Raw genomic sequence first — 13,342 nt, 5'->3', positions numbered from 1 at the left:
CGAAATGCACGCTATCTAACGCAGACGGGCGTGAATTCTGGAACAGGATAAGTAGTGAATTCAAATAAGAAAAGTATGCAGCTCCTCTAATACTTAACTTTTATTTATCCTTGTTGTGAATACAGCATTCTTGATGAGACATTTCATACGATAACTATCAAACTATGTAAGGCTAATGGCGCCTTGCTAAGTCGTAGCCATTAACTTAGCTGAAGGCTATTCTGTCTCTCGGCAAATGAGAGCAAAGGCTTCGTCCGTATAGGCGCTAGCAACGTCGTCGTACAACTGGGGCGAGTTCTCGTACGTCTCTCGAGACCTGCCGTGTGGTGGCGCTCGGTCTGCGATCACACAGTGGCGACACGCGGGTCCGACATGTACTAATGGACCGCGGCCGATTTAAGCTACCACCTAGCAAGTGTGGTGTCTGGCAGTGACACCACATTCCTCCCCCTCAAATCGGCGAACGGTCGTGTTATAAGGCTTCCGCCCGCCGTGGGGAGAACCCCATGTTGACGTATGCGATAAGGTGGGGAGCCTAACAACAGGCGAGGCTGTGCCACCCGCACCCGGCCATTCGGTCCGAGGGGAGCTAGGAAACGCCCGAAAACCTAGTCCAGGGTGCACGTCAACATGTGGTGTATGCCCCGTAGAGAGACAGGAGGGGCCGAAGGGTCGACCTCCATGTGGTCGGGGCACCCGACGGGCGAAGACGACATCTGGTCCGGAGCGGGCAAGAGTTCCATGGTGGAGGACAGCCGGTCACGGGAAGCGAGCGGCGGCGCGTGACCCAGAGAGGCGCCAGGCGGTTGCAGCGACGCGTCCGCTGCGGGCGGCGCCGGCCGGAGAACAGGTGGCGGCGGCGGCGCGTCGCCATGAGGCAAAATGGAAGGCAGCGTCGGTAACACCTGGGGATGAGGCGAGCCAGTAGATGGGTCCCCAGGGCGCTGACCGGACGGCACCGTCGCTGAAAGCAGACGGGGAGCGGCAGAACCCAGGCGACGACAGAGGCGCAGCTGATTGAGATGCCGACGCACCTCACCAGAGGCACCCAAAACCAAATACATCGCACGGCCGAGGCAGCGAAGAATGCGCCCTGCGAGCCAACGCCGTGAACCGCGATAGGTGCGATAGAAAACAACGTCGCCAGGAGCAAAAGCAGTAGTCTGCCGCTGCACTGGAACCTGAGGCGGCGGATGCAGCAAAGACATCAAGGTTACATGAGGACGACCATGGAGCAACTCAGCCGGCGAGCGACCATCGCGGGGCTGAGAGCGATACGAAGACAAAAAGAGCAACAATGCGTCCTCCCTAGAATGCGACTCTTTCAACTTCAACATCTGTGACTTGAAAGTCCGGACCAACCGTTCAGCGGCACCGTTTGACTGAGGCGAAAACGGCGCGGATCTCAGATGTTGAATACTATTGGCCTTGCAGAATGACAGATTCTGCGGACATGAATTGTGGGCCATTGTCGGAAACAATAGTCTGCGGAAGACCTTCAATGCAAAAAATAGCAGACAACGCTTGGATGGTGGCAGAGGACGTCGTGGAAGACATCCGGACAACAAAAGGAAAATTACTGAAGGAATCCACCACAACCAACCATCGAGCATTCCAGAATGGACCAGCAAAATCGATGTGCAAGCGTTGCCAAGGGGAAGTGGCCGTCGGCCATGCAAAGAATTTCCGCGGCGGGGCGGATTGTTGTTCGGCACACGCCACGCAAGAAGAGCACATATTCGCAATCGCAGCATCGATTCCGAACCAAGTACAGTGCTGACGAGCAAGTTGTTTCGTGCGCACTATACCCCAATGTCCTCGGTGAAGGAGCCGTAAGACAGAGGACTGTAACGAACGTGGGACCACGACTCTGGACTGATCATTATCCGAACGCAACAACAAAACACCACGTCGTACAAAAAGTCTCTCTTTGTGAGCAAAAAATCGGCGAACCAGCGGATCCTCGATCCGTGACTTTGACAAGGGCCATTGCGTAGCAACAAAACGCAAAACAGTAGCAAGGTCAGGGTCAGCAGCTGTGGCTGTAGCTACACGACGAAAATCAATCGGAAACGATTCGACCACGTCATCGGTTTCCGAATCAATGAACATGCAAGCAAGTTCGGAAGAATCGAATGCTGTATCCTCAGCAACAGGCAAACGGGACAACGCATCAGCGTTTCCGTGCTTAGCAGTGGACCGATACAAGATATCGTAGCGGTACTGCGAGAGGAAAAGAGACCAGCGAATGAATTTCTGCGCTGTACGCGGAGGTACAGGCTTGTTCGGATGAAAAAGCGATGTCAAAGGTTTGTGGTCTGTGATGATGGTAAAGTGACGACCATACAAGAAATCATGGAACTTAGTAACACCAAACACAAGAGCTAAAGCTTCTTTCTCTATCTGGGAATAATTGCGTTGCGCAGACGAGAGCAATTTTGACGCAAAGGCAATAGGGCGATCATGCGATCCATCTTTGTGCGCAAGCACAGCACCGATCCCGAATTCCGATGCATCGACCATCAACAAAAGGGGTTTCTGGGGATCGAATGGCGTAAGGCAAGTATTTGAAAGCAACGCCGATTTCAACCGGCGAAAGGCGCGTTCGCATTCCGTCGTCCAGACAAACGGAACACCTTTACGGCGTAAGCGATGAAGCGGAGCTGAAATGGAAGAAGCGCGCGGCACAAACCTGGCATAGTAATTAATTTTTCCCAACACACTCTGGAGCTGTTTCAAGTTCTGCGGTGAAGGCAAGTCCTGTATGGCACGGAGGTGCTCTGGACTCGGATGTATGCCTTGGGCATTAATTACATGGCCCAGATACGGTAAGTCACGAGCAAAAAACACACATTTGTCCTTCCTCAAGCGAAGACCATTTTGTCGCAAGACCTGAAATAACGTTCGTAGGTTGGCTAAATGTTCGGCTTCTGTCTTTCCGGAGATCACAATATCGTCCAGATAGTTCGCAGCAGTAGGGACCGACGCACAAACAGTTTGTAAATATTGCTGAAACAATGCAGGGGCGGATGCACACCCGAATGGCAGTCTTTTGAATCGGTACAATCCAAGATGCGTGTTAACCACCAAGACGCGCTGGGATTCTTCGTCCACTGGTATTTGCAAGTACGCATCTGCTAGGTCCAATTTCGAAAAGTATTTACCCGGGCACAGTTTATCAAAAAGATCGTCCGGGCAGGGCAAAGGAAAAGTTGCAGTCACAACTTGTGGATTCACAGTTGCCTTGAAGTCCACGCAAAGTCTCAATTTTCCGGAAGGTTTTGGCAATATTACTAAGGGTGAGGCCCAGAGAGAAGCCTGCACACGTTCAATTACACCTTGAGATTCTAAATCGTGTAATGTTCTTGCGACCTCATCACGCAATGCGTGGGGAACATTGCGCGCTCTGAAAAATTTCGGTTGCGCGTTCTCTTTCAGTTCCAAATGTGCTGCATAGTTCTTAGCGCAACCAAGGCCCGGTGCAAAAATGTCTGCAAATTCTTCACAAAGACTAGCAACACTGGCGGAAGGCACAGTCTGATCCACTGATAGGACCTGATTTACGATAGACATGTCAAACAACTGAAATAAATCCAAACCAAACAAGTTCACTGCAGTAGAAGAACGAAGAACGTAAAATGACACAAGTTTTGTTTGTCCCTTGTATGTGGCAAGAAGGCTGCACTGTCCTAACACAGGTATCTGCTGTCCTAAGTAACTATTGAGCTGAACATTTGCGGCACGCAACGGAGGTTTGCCCAGTTGTTTGTACGTGTCTTTATTGAGCAATGAAACTGCAGCTCCAGTATCGAGCTGGAATGGTATCACTTTGCCTCCAAAGTCTAAGTCTACAAAAAGTTTATTGTCCTGCTGACGACAAGAGCGACTTTCACGTGCAATTTGAACTGATACAGGTACAGAAGCACTTGCGACTTTACGGGAGTTCCGGCGATGTCGACGCACACTTCTTGTGGGACGAACACAGTCACTGTTAGATAAAGAGGCACTGGACGGGGTGGAATTAACGACATGAATGTCCATGGGCGAATGTCCATGAGCCTGATTGTCCCTGGTTCGATTCCGGCGCGAAGCAAAGGGCCTGGAATGGTGTTGATTGTCTGATCTTAGCTTTTTCTGGCAAACACTTTGAACATGTCCTTTCTTATGACAGTAAAAGCAAATAGCTTGGCGTGACGGGCAATGTTCACGCGAATGTCTAGTTGCACACCGCGGGCATGATTTTAGAACTGCATTGGCATGCTTACGCGGCACATGTGTTTGCGAGCTAGTCTGCAGCTGTGCAGACGTGCGCGAGGGCCGTTTAGCGTCCCGTGCTGCGCGCCCGGCGGGCCGGTCAATGCGACACACTGCTGGCGAAGTTTCAAATGATTCCTGAGCAAAGTCAAGTGTGTCTTGCCTATCCAATATGTCTATCACTTGTTGAAGGGAGGGATTAACTAGTTTCAAAATCTGTTCCCGTATGCGAACATCAGAAACGTTCTGTGCTATTGCATCACGCACCATAGTATCTGAATACGGAAGTCCACATTCACATGCAAAATCACAATCCCTAGTAAGTCCTTGCAATGTTGCAACCCACTCCCTATTAGTCTGACCGGCCGTACGTTTGGTACGAAAGAACGTATACCTTTTTGCAACTACGTTAACTGTTTCCTTGAAATAGGCATCTAAAGCAGACAAAATTTCTTCGTAGGACAGAGTTGCTACGTCGCGTCGGGGAAACAATTTCACTATCACACGGTAGGTGGACACACCGACACAAGAAAGCAAAAACGGCTGCCGCTCATTACCTTGAATTCTGTAGGCGGCTAGATGGAAGCCGAACTGTCGAGACCATTCTTGCCAGGTCTCGTGGGTTGAATCAAAATTATGGAAGGACGGCGCAACGGCGTGTTGTGGCTGCGGTAGCGATGAAGCGGCGTCGGCCGCATCGGTTTGCAGCGCACGGTGACCCTGGACGAGCTGTCCCAGGGCATCCAATAACGCCTGCGTCTGCTGATTCTGCAAGCGATAAAATTCGGACAGTACATCTGGCGAAGCCATGACACAAGTAAATGTAAGCAATCAGAAAGAACACTTTTCCCACGTCGCCAATGATGTGTTGGTGAATGTGCCAACACCTTGTAGATAGAGGAGGCCGAAATGCACGCTATCTAACGCAGACGGGCGTGAATTCTGGAACAGGATAAGTAGTGAATTCTAATAAGAAAAGTATGCAGCTCCTCTAATACTTAACTTTTATTTATCCTTGTTGTGAATACAGCATTCTTGATGAGACATTTCATACGATAACTATCAAACTATGTAAGGCTAATGGCGCCTTGCTAAGTCGTAGCCATTAACTTAGCTGAAGGCTATTCTGTCTCTCGGCAAATGAGAGCAAAGGCTTCGTCCGTATAGGCGCTAGCAACGTCGTCGTACAACTGGGGCGAGTTCTCGTACGTCTCTCGAGACCTGCCGTGTGGTGGCGCTCGGTCTGCGATCACACAGTGGCGACACGCGGGTCCGACATGTACTAATGGACCGCGGCCGATTTAAGCTACCACCTAGCAAGTGTGGTGTCTGGCAGTGACACCACAGTTTCTTAGTGACTGCTTTTACGATTGTTCCAGTTCTTGTGCAAGTGTGTTTACGTGGAACCATGTGTAACTTCTGTGACTTCCACTGAGCAGAGCAATGCTGTCTGCGTACTGGAGTAGTCAGTCGGTCGGTTGAAATAGAGCAGCGAATGTGTCGGGTGGAAGCGAATTGATTACGCTGTTGGTTGGTTCTTCAGCCGTCCCTATGTCGTGTTGCCAACCGATTGTTTAGTGATACGCTTGGCTGAAAGTCTCACCTAAATTGTGCTTAGAGTTTCCTCCCCAGACCGACCCTTGGAATACTTCTGAGCACTACTGTTTGTTGTTTGTGATTGTCATTTTATTTGGTCGCAGGTACTGTGCCAGGCCTTCAGCTGTGTATTAATATTATCTGTTTTATGTTTAGTATATGGCCTTCAGCCAAACTTCATAACAACTTCAAGATTCGGCCTTCTTGTTGCTCTGCATTTAGGCCTTCAGCCACGTTTGTCTGTGGCTGTAATATGTAAATCCTCGTCTGTAAGGTTTCTCTTTAATTATCTTGAATTCTTGAAACTTTCAGCCTTGTTCTTTAAATGTTTATCTTAAGGTTGTCTTTAATTATTGTTGAGTAATTGCTTGGGCCTTCAGTCGGCATGATACTTCCAAGTTTTCTTAAAAGGTTTGCCTTTAAAGTCTCTCTTTAATTATCCAAAGAAAATTTTTTTGGGCCTTCAGCTGAAGAATTAACTAGAACTTTCCTTAATATGGCCTATAGCCGGAATTTGTAAATGCTTGGCTTTTAAAGAATTTCCTTAGCTGATCTGAAATATTATTTCGGCCTTTAGCCGAGAAGATACTGTAATTTTACTTAAGTAAGACCTTCAGCCGTTACTCTAAATCCTGGCATTTTAAAAGCAGTCATTTAATCTTAATCTGGAGGAGTTACGTGGGCCCTCAGCCATGAACTGATCTGTGTTGTTTTAAATAGAAAACTGTGCAATAGTTTGAGGAATAAAGTTATGTATGTTCTCGTATAACTAACAGTAACTGACCTTGGTTCCTTTCCACAACCTGATCCAATCTGTCCTTCGAAACTAGATTTCATAGTTAAACTGGGTTAAAATGTGGGAAAAGTGAATTATCACCTACAGGAACGGATTTTTTCAATATTACATTTTTCATGTTAATAGTCGGACATTCAAGTTCAAAACCAGAGTTCATTAGATATCGTTCTTCTTATTCCTCACCCTTCAATTTTGTACGTGAAGAAAGTTCCTCGTGATTTTGTCTACTTTCCCGATTTTCAATCTTTCCAGTATTTCTTCATTACCTCACCGTATTTTTCCTGGTTCATTTGGGCATACGGTGATGTGTTTTCCGACCTTTTCCTGAAAACGTCCGGCCACAACATAGAAGAAACATGTTATCGCTCCGGCTCAGGAAACACCATCGGCTAACTCAGTTTAAGATATCCTGTTAACAAACAACCAAGGTCAGTATCGACTCAGGAAAAGCAAACAACAACCACAAACGAAGGAATCAACAGGTGCTGAAATAGATGAGCTAAGAAATCGCAATGATGGCAACAGATCTATAGATACAATACGTAAATAACTGTTAAGACCTATAAATCCAAAACTTAACTAAGTTCACGAGTCGAAGCAGAAACTTGCCATTTCCAAAGGGGGCCCAGAATTCAGCACAGCGAAACTGACTTCAGCTCTCTCATCGGTGTGCCACGTTCCAGAGCTGCACGAAGATAGCACTCGAAGTCAGCTACGGATTCAAATCAGGCCACAAATATGCCCAGCAGCCATTCTCCGGACTCCGTGCCTAAGACTGTTTGCGCCATTGCTAGCCTTTATCATCGTGCGGACCTGTCACACCGTACTCCTCGCTCCGTTACCACTCACCAACTCGCTCGCCACGACACGGCCCGTCCGCATCAGCAGCTTCGAGCGAAAATATTAGTGGCTTCAAACGAGACGGACATCACACGACAGATCGAATTAGTGGCGCCAGGAATTGGAAAGGAGACGCCAGCATCCCTGCCGCGGCTGATTTCCTTATGTTGTTTCAAAAGATTGGCCTGCTTAGAGTTTATGTTCTGGTAACGTTAATGTCTGTCAAGTAGTTTTTCACTTCCCTGAACCAAATGACTTGCATTCTGGGAGTTTTGTTGAAATGGTAAAATACTATTTTAGTCAGTCTTTCCTGGTTCATTGGAACCAAGTAACCAAAAACGAAGTTCTCATTTTACTGAGAGTATCACGTAGTTCTTTAGTTTCATTAAAGATTTCTTCATTACTACTCCTTATCCATATACTTGGGTCGAGTACTTTCCATAGTACCTTCCTTTCCTTTTTAACCAGCTCTTCATTTTCTTTGTTTTTGTTGGGACAAAAACATTCCTCTGCATTTTTTTTTTCGTCGGTCTTCTGACTTGTTTGATGCGGCTCACCACGAATTTTGCTCCTGTACCACCCCTTTTGATGTCACAGTAGCAATTAAAAACTATGTTCTCAATTATTTGCTGATTGTATTCCAAACATTGCCTTCCTCTACAGTTTTCAACCTCTATAGGTCCCTCTAATGCCATAGAATTTAGTCTCTGATGTGAAGTCACTCTGTTCCTTCTCCTTCCCAGTGTTCTCTATATGTTCTTTTCCTCGCCGATTGTACGCAGAACGTCCTCATTCCTTATCTTTACCAGTCCACCTAATTTTGGTTCAAATATATCTGAGGACTATGGGACTTAACTTCTGAGGTCATCAGTCCCCTAGAACTTAGAACTACTTAAACCTAACCAACGTAAGGACACCACACACATTTGTACTTGAAAACCACATACGCTAAATAAATAAATAACCACACACATCCATGTCCGAGGCAGGATTCGAACCTGCGACCGTAGCGGTCGCGCGGTTCCAGAGTGTAGCGCCTAGAACCACCTAATTTTCAAAACTCTTCTGCAGCACTACATCTCAAAGGCTTCGATTCTCTTCTATGCCAATTTTCCCACAGCCCATGTTTCACTAACATACACTGCTGTGCTCCAAAAGAACTTTCTCAGAAATTTCTTCCTCAAATTAAATCCTGGTAGACTTCTTTTAGCCAGGAATGCGCTTTTTGCCAGTGCTAGTCAGATTTTCATTTCCTCCTTACGCCGACCTTCATGGGTTAGTTTGCTGCCTAAGTAGCATAATTCTTTAACTTCGTCTACTTCGTCTCATGTTAAGTTTCCTCGCTGTCCTCATTTCTCCTACTCCACTGCATAAAGACGCGATTTGTGGAGTTGGATTTTTGTCTTTACTCAGGATTTCTTTTACAGCAAATGTGCTTCCTTGACTGATATGGCATATAAATTTCTGGACTCAAATTTTGTTTGCTTCTTTACGCAGTTTTGTTTTTACATACCCCCCAAAGTCTGTTAATTCTACTGTATCTTGTGCCTAGATTGTTCAAATGGCTCTGAGCACTATGGGACTTAACTTCTGAGGTCATCAGTCCCCTAGAACTTAGAACTACATAAACCTAACTAACCTAAGGACATCACACACATCCATGCCCGAGGCAGGATTCGAACCTGCGACCGTAGCGGTAGCGCGGTTCCAGACTGTAGCGCCTAGAACCGCTCGGCCACAACGGCCGGCTTTTGTGTCTAGAATTTGGGAACACCTTTAAAGACCTTTATGAATTCTAGCTCATCGAAAGGAATTTACCCCACCCTTTTACGCCGTCTTTTTCAACAGGTTGATTTGCTCTCAGCTGCTGTATCGATGTTTTCCGAAAATATTCCTATAGGCTACTGCCAAACCATCTGCAACCGTGGATATTATTATTATTTCATAACTCTAAATGTTGTATTATGTGCGACCTGAGAAAGTGCCTTGCAATATTTTTCCCTTAATTGTCTGGCTAGAAGCCGTCTTCTTTCTTTTCCTATCATGAATTTACATATTCATATTTTCGTAACTACTTCACCCATCAGCCTCTCCTTACTGGTTTACGTGCCCGCATCTCGTGGTCGTGCGGTAGCGTTCCCGCTTCCCACGCCCGGGTTCGATTCCCGGCGGGGTCAGGGATTTTCTCTGCCTCGTAATGGCTGGGTGTTGTGTGCTGTCCTTAGGTTAGTTAGGTTTAAGTAGCTCTAAGTTCTAGGAGACTGATGACCATAGATGTTAAGTCCAATAGTGCTCAGAGCCATTTGAACCATTTTTTACTGGTTTACGTAGTCAATTGTTTGTCGCCGCTATTAGTACACTGTTTTCTCCAGCTCCAAGATAACTGTTTGTGGGTGTGTGTGTGTGTGTGTTTGTGTGTGTGTGTGTGTGTGTGTGTGTGTGTGTGTGTGTGTGAATTCCTAAGGGACCGAACTGCTGAGGCTCAAATGGCTCTGAGCACTATTGGACTTAACTTCTGAGGTCATCAGTCGCCTAGAACTTAGAACTAATTAGACCTAACTAACATAAGGACATCACACACATCCATGCCCGAGGCAGGATTCGAACCTGCGACCGTAGGGGTCGGTCGGCTCCAGACGGTAGCACTTAGAACCGCACGGCCACTCCGGCCGGCAACTGCTGAGGTCATCGGTCCCTAGACTTACACACTACTTAAACTAGCTTCTGCTAAGAATAACACACTCACCGATGCCTGAGGGAGCACTCGAACCTCCGGCGGGAGGTGCCGCGCAATCCGTGACATGGCGCCTCTAACCACATGTCCAATCTGCGCGGCTCCAAGTTAAATCTTCCGTGCTAACTTCGCCTAGCAGATGTCTAACTAGCTGTTCACTTCTTCTGATTAATCTTCCAGGGACTACTTTCTCACTATTCCCTTCAGAATTTCAATTCATATTTAATTTTTCCACTTAATTTCTCACACCACTTTTGAAAGTTTCATGTTTTTTCTACTCTGTTTTTTTGATGGTCCATATTTCATGTTCTTACTTTACTGCCATCACTTCTAGAAATTTCCCCCTCAATTCGATATCAGTATCTGATATTATTAACGCTCATTTAATGAAGGAAGGTTGCATGGGGGCTTAATTATAATATAATGCAAATAATTTTAATTTCTTGATTTAGTAGCTGTTTGTCCGATTACGAAGTCTCGTAAACGTTTGGCCCTGACTAGTATTATTACGCTATCTGACTGCATAGAACAACAACAAAGAATGAAACGGAAATTTTCATTAACACAATTAATTAATTAAGTCCCCAGCAACTATAAAACCTACGAAACCAAAGCACAAGTGTAACTGTTCTGTGTGTGGAAGTATGACTCAACGTACGCATCTGGCACGGTTCTTCTTCAACAACACAAGAAATTTTAAATATCATTTATACTGAATTAATTAAAGAAAATAGAAATACCATAATTACTCAAGAAAACCAGAATTACACTCTAATACAAGAACACAAGCCAGATGCTTTGTGACTGAACCTGTAATGACGCATTATTCAGGACATTGAAATAATGAGAAAGAAAAGAAAAGTAGTTTGTTACCTTAATTTATATTGATGAAAAGCACTCTAGACATTACAATCTCTCCACACCGACTCGCTACTATCACATCTCAACAAGAACTTTTCAGTATCACATCTCAGCAAGCACTGCCTACTAGCTCATCTCAACAAACACTCCTCACTACGACATCTCAGCACTGACTACCACGAGTTCTCCCAAAGCACTGCCCACTACGAGTTCTCAATAATCACTGCCAGTGGAGGCGGAGGAACAATACTCTCTAGTGCGATCTCTGGCGCTGTGGCTCAGTGTAGCCACCTTTCAAGGTTTGTTCACCTGTACCAGACTACTTCTGATCTTTCTTGCATCTACTGTCCTGTAAAACACCCAGACACGAAAATTGATTAGTTCTCTCGCTACTGAGCAATAGCCAGTTTTGGTGTTGAAGGTGTTTTTATTATCCTTCTAACTTCGCCTTTGCTCTGCTAGTTCGTAAGCCATTGCGTGCTAAGCACGCCATTCACTCCTTGCAGCATGTATAACTCTTCCTTACTTTCGTCTGCGAACCTTAGCAATGTTACCGTTTTCCCTAGTGCTTTCATTATTCGTTCGAAGTTTCTCACACTCTTACCACTATACCTGTTCGGCAACGTGGTAAGCTGAAATTCTCGCTTGCACGCTTCTTAACACGAACTTGTCCTTCTTGAACTTCAACCTCACTACTCTTTCTTGGGTTCTGTAGGTGTTGAAATTATTTATCAACAACTGTAAGTCAGCCCCAACGTTCTATGGACTGTAAACATCTTATTCCATTTTACACTGTCGAAGCCATCTAGAGCTACAGGGGGTAGAAAGTTATCCTAATTTTTATTCAGTCTGACTTCCTTTATTAAGTCGTAATTTATATTGGCCTTTCTGGGACCTTCCGTGTTCCTTATGTCAAACCCAATTACTTCCAGTACACCTTCTGGTCTTCTGCATATTATTCTGATCAACGGTTTACAAGTATGACCTGTGACATTAATAGCCCAATAGTTTTCTCAATTATCCATTAGTGCCGTGTTTGATAACGGAATGACAGTGCTTTTCTGGAAATCACCACAACCATCATCTTTAAGTATCACGCGTTTTAACCTGTTCCGCCTCAGAATTGTTCAAGTCTTCTCTTCACGGGACGTTCTACGTTCCTCTTGCTGGTGGGGTTATACTGTACTGCCGCTTTGGATATGCCATCATTAGGCATACGTTGAACGTGGTCATCCCAGTTTTTCAGTTATATAAGCAAAAGGTTCAACATTTAGTTCTCGTCTAACGCCGGTGTTTCTTTTATGCTACAGCTATGAGTATCCCGCTGCAAAGAGTAGGAACTTCATCTCTGATGATTCGAATCGTCGTAACTGAACAGATGTTATGGTCCAACACTCGTTACCATACAGCAGCAAAGGTAACGCTGTTACTTTCTAGAGTTTAATTAATGCTTCTTTCCGTACGTCATGCTTTAATGTAGGTTCTACAATTACACAGAAATGTCTGAATCTGGCCAATTGTAGCTCTAGATATTCTGACTTGGGAAATTTAAAATTGCAATCAAAAGCCGGCCGATGTGACCGAGTAGTTCTAGGCGCTTCAGTCCGGAACCGCGCTGCTGCTGCTGTCGCAGGATCGAATCCTGCCTTGGGCATGGATGTGTGTGATGTCCTTAGGTTAGTTGGTTTAAGTAGTTCAAAGTTTAGGGGACTGATGACTTCTGATGTTAAGTTCAAAAATGGTTCAAATGGTCCCGAGCACTGTGGGACTTAACATATGAGGTCATTAGTCCCCTAGAAGTTAGAACTACTTAAACCTAACTAACCTAAGGTCATCACTCACATCCATGCCCGAGGCAGGATTCGAACCTGCGACCGTAGCGGTCACGCGGTTCCAGACTGAAGCGCCTAGAACCCCTCGGCCACTCCGGCCCGCAGATGTTAATCCCCATAGTACTTAGAGCCTTTTTTTTTGCACTCAAAATATTTAGACTGTCTTTCTTGTTCAATTACTTGTCCCTTTAAAACAATTTTGGCTCTAAGGTTCCAGTTCGTGAAATAAAATCAGTTTTTTTTATCTGTTTATATACTTATTCCAAATGTAGAGGTAGTTTGACTAAGTTTGTGTACTGAAATCTGAAACTTTTCTTCAGATTCTCCTATTATAATCTGATCATCAGCAAATAACATCGTCATACAATTACAATGATCAATTCTTAATGTGTCATTTAATGAAATCAACCATTTTCGAATGAGGTCATC

The sequence above is a fragment of the Schistocerca nitens genome, chromosome 6 (assembly GCF_023898315.1).
Source record: "Schistocerca nitens isolate TAMUIC-IGC-003100 chromosome 6, iqSchNite1.1, whole genome shotgun sequence".
Classification (NCBI taxonomy): Eukaryota; Metazoa; Arthropoda; class Insecta; order Orthoptera; family Acrididae; genus Schistocerca; species Schistocerca nitens.
Note: the sequence above shows the minus strand (reverse complement) of the source record.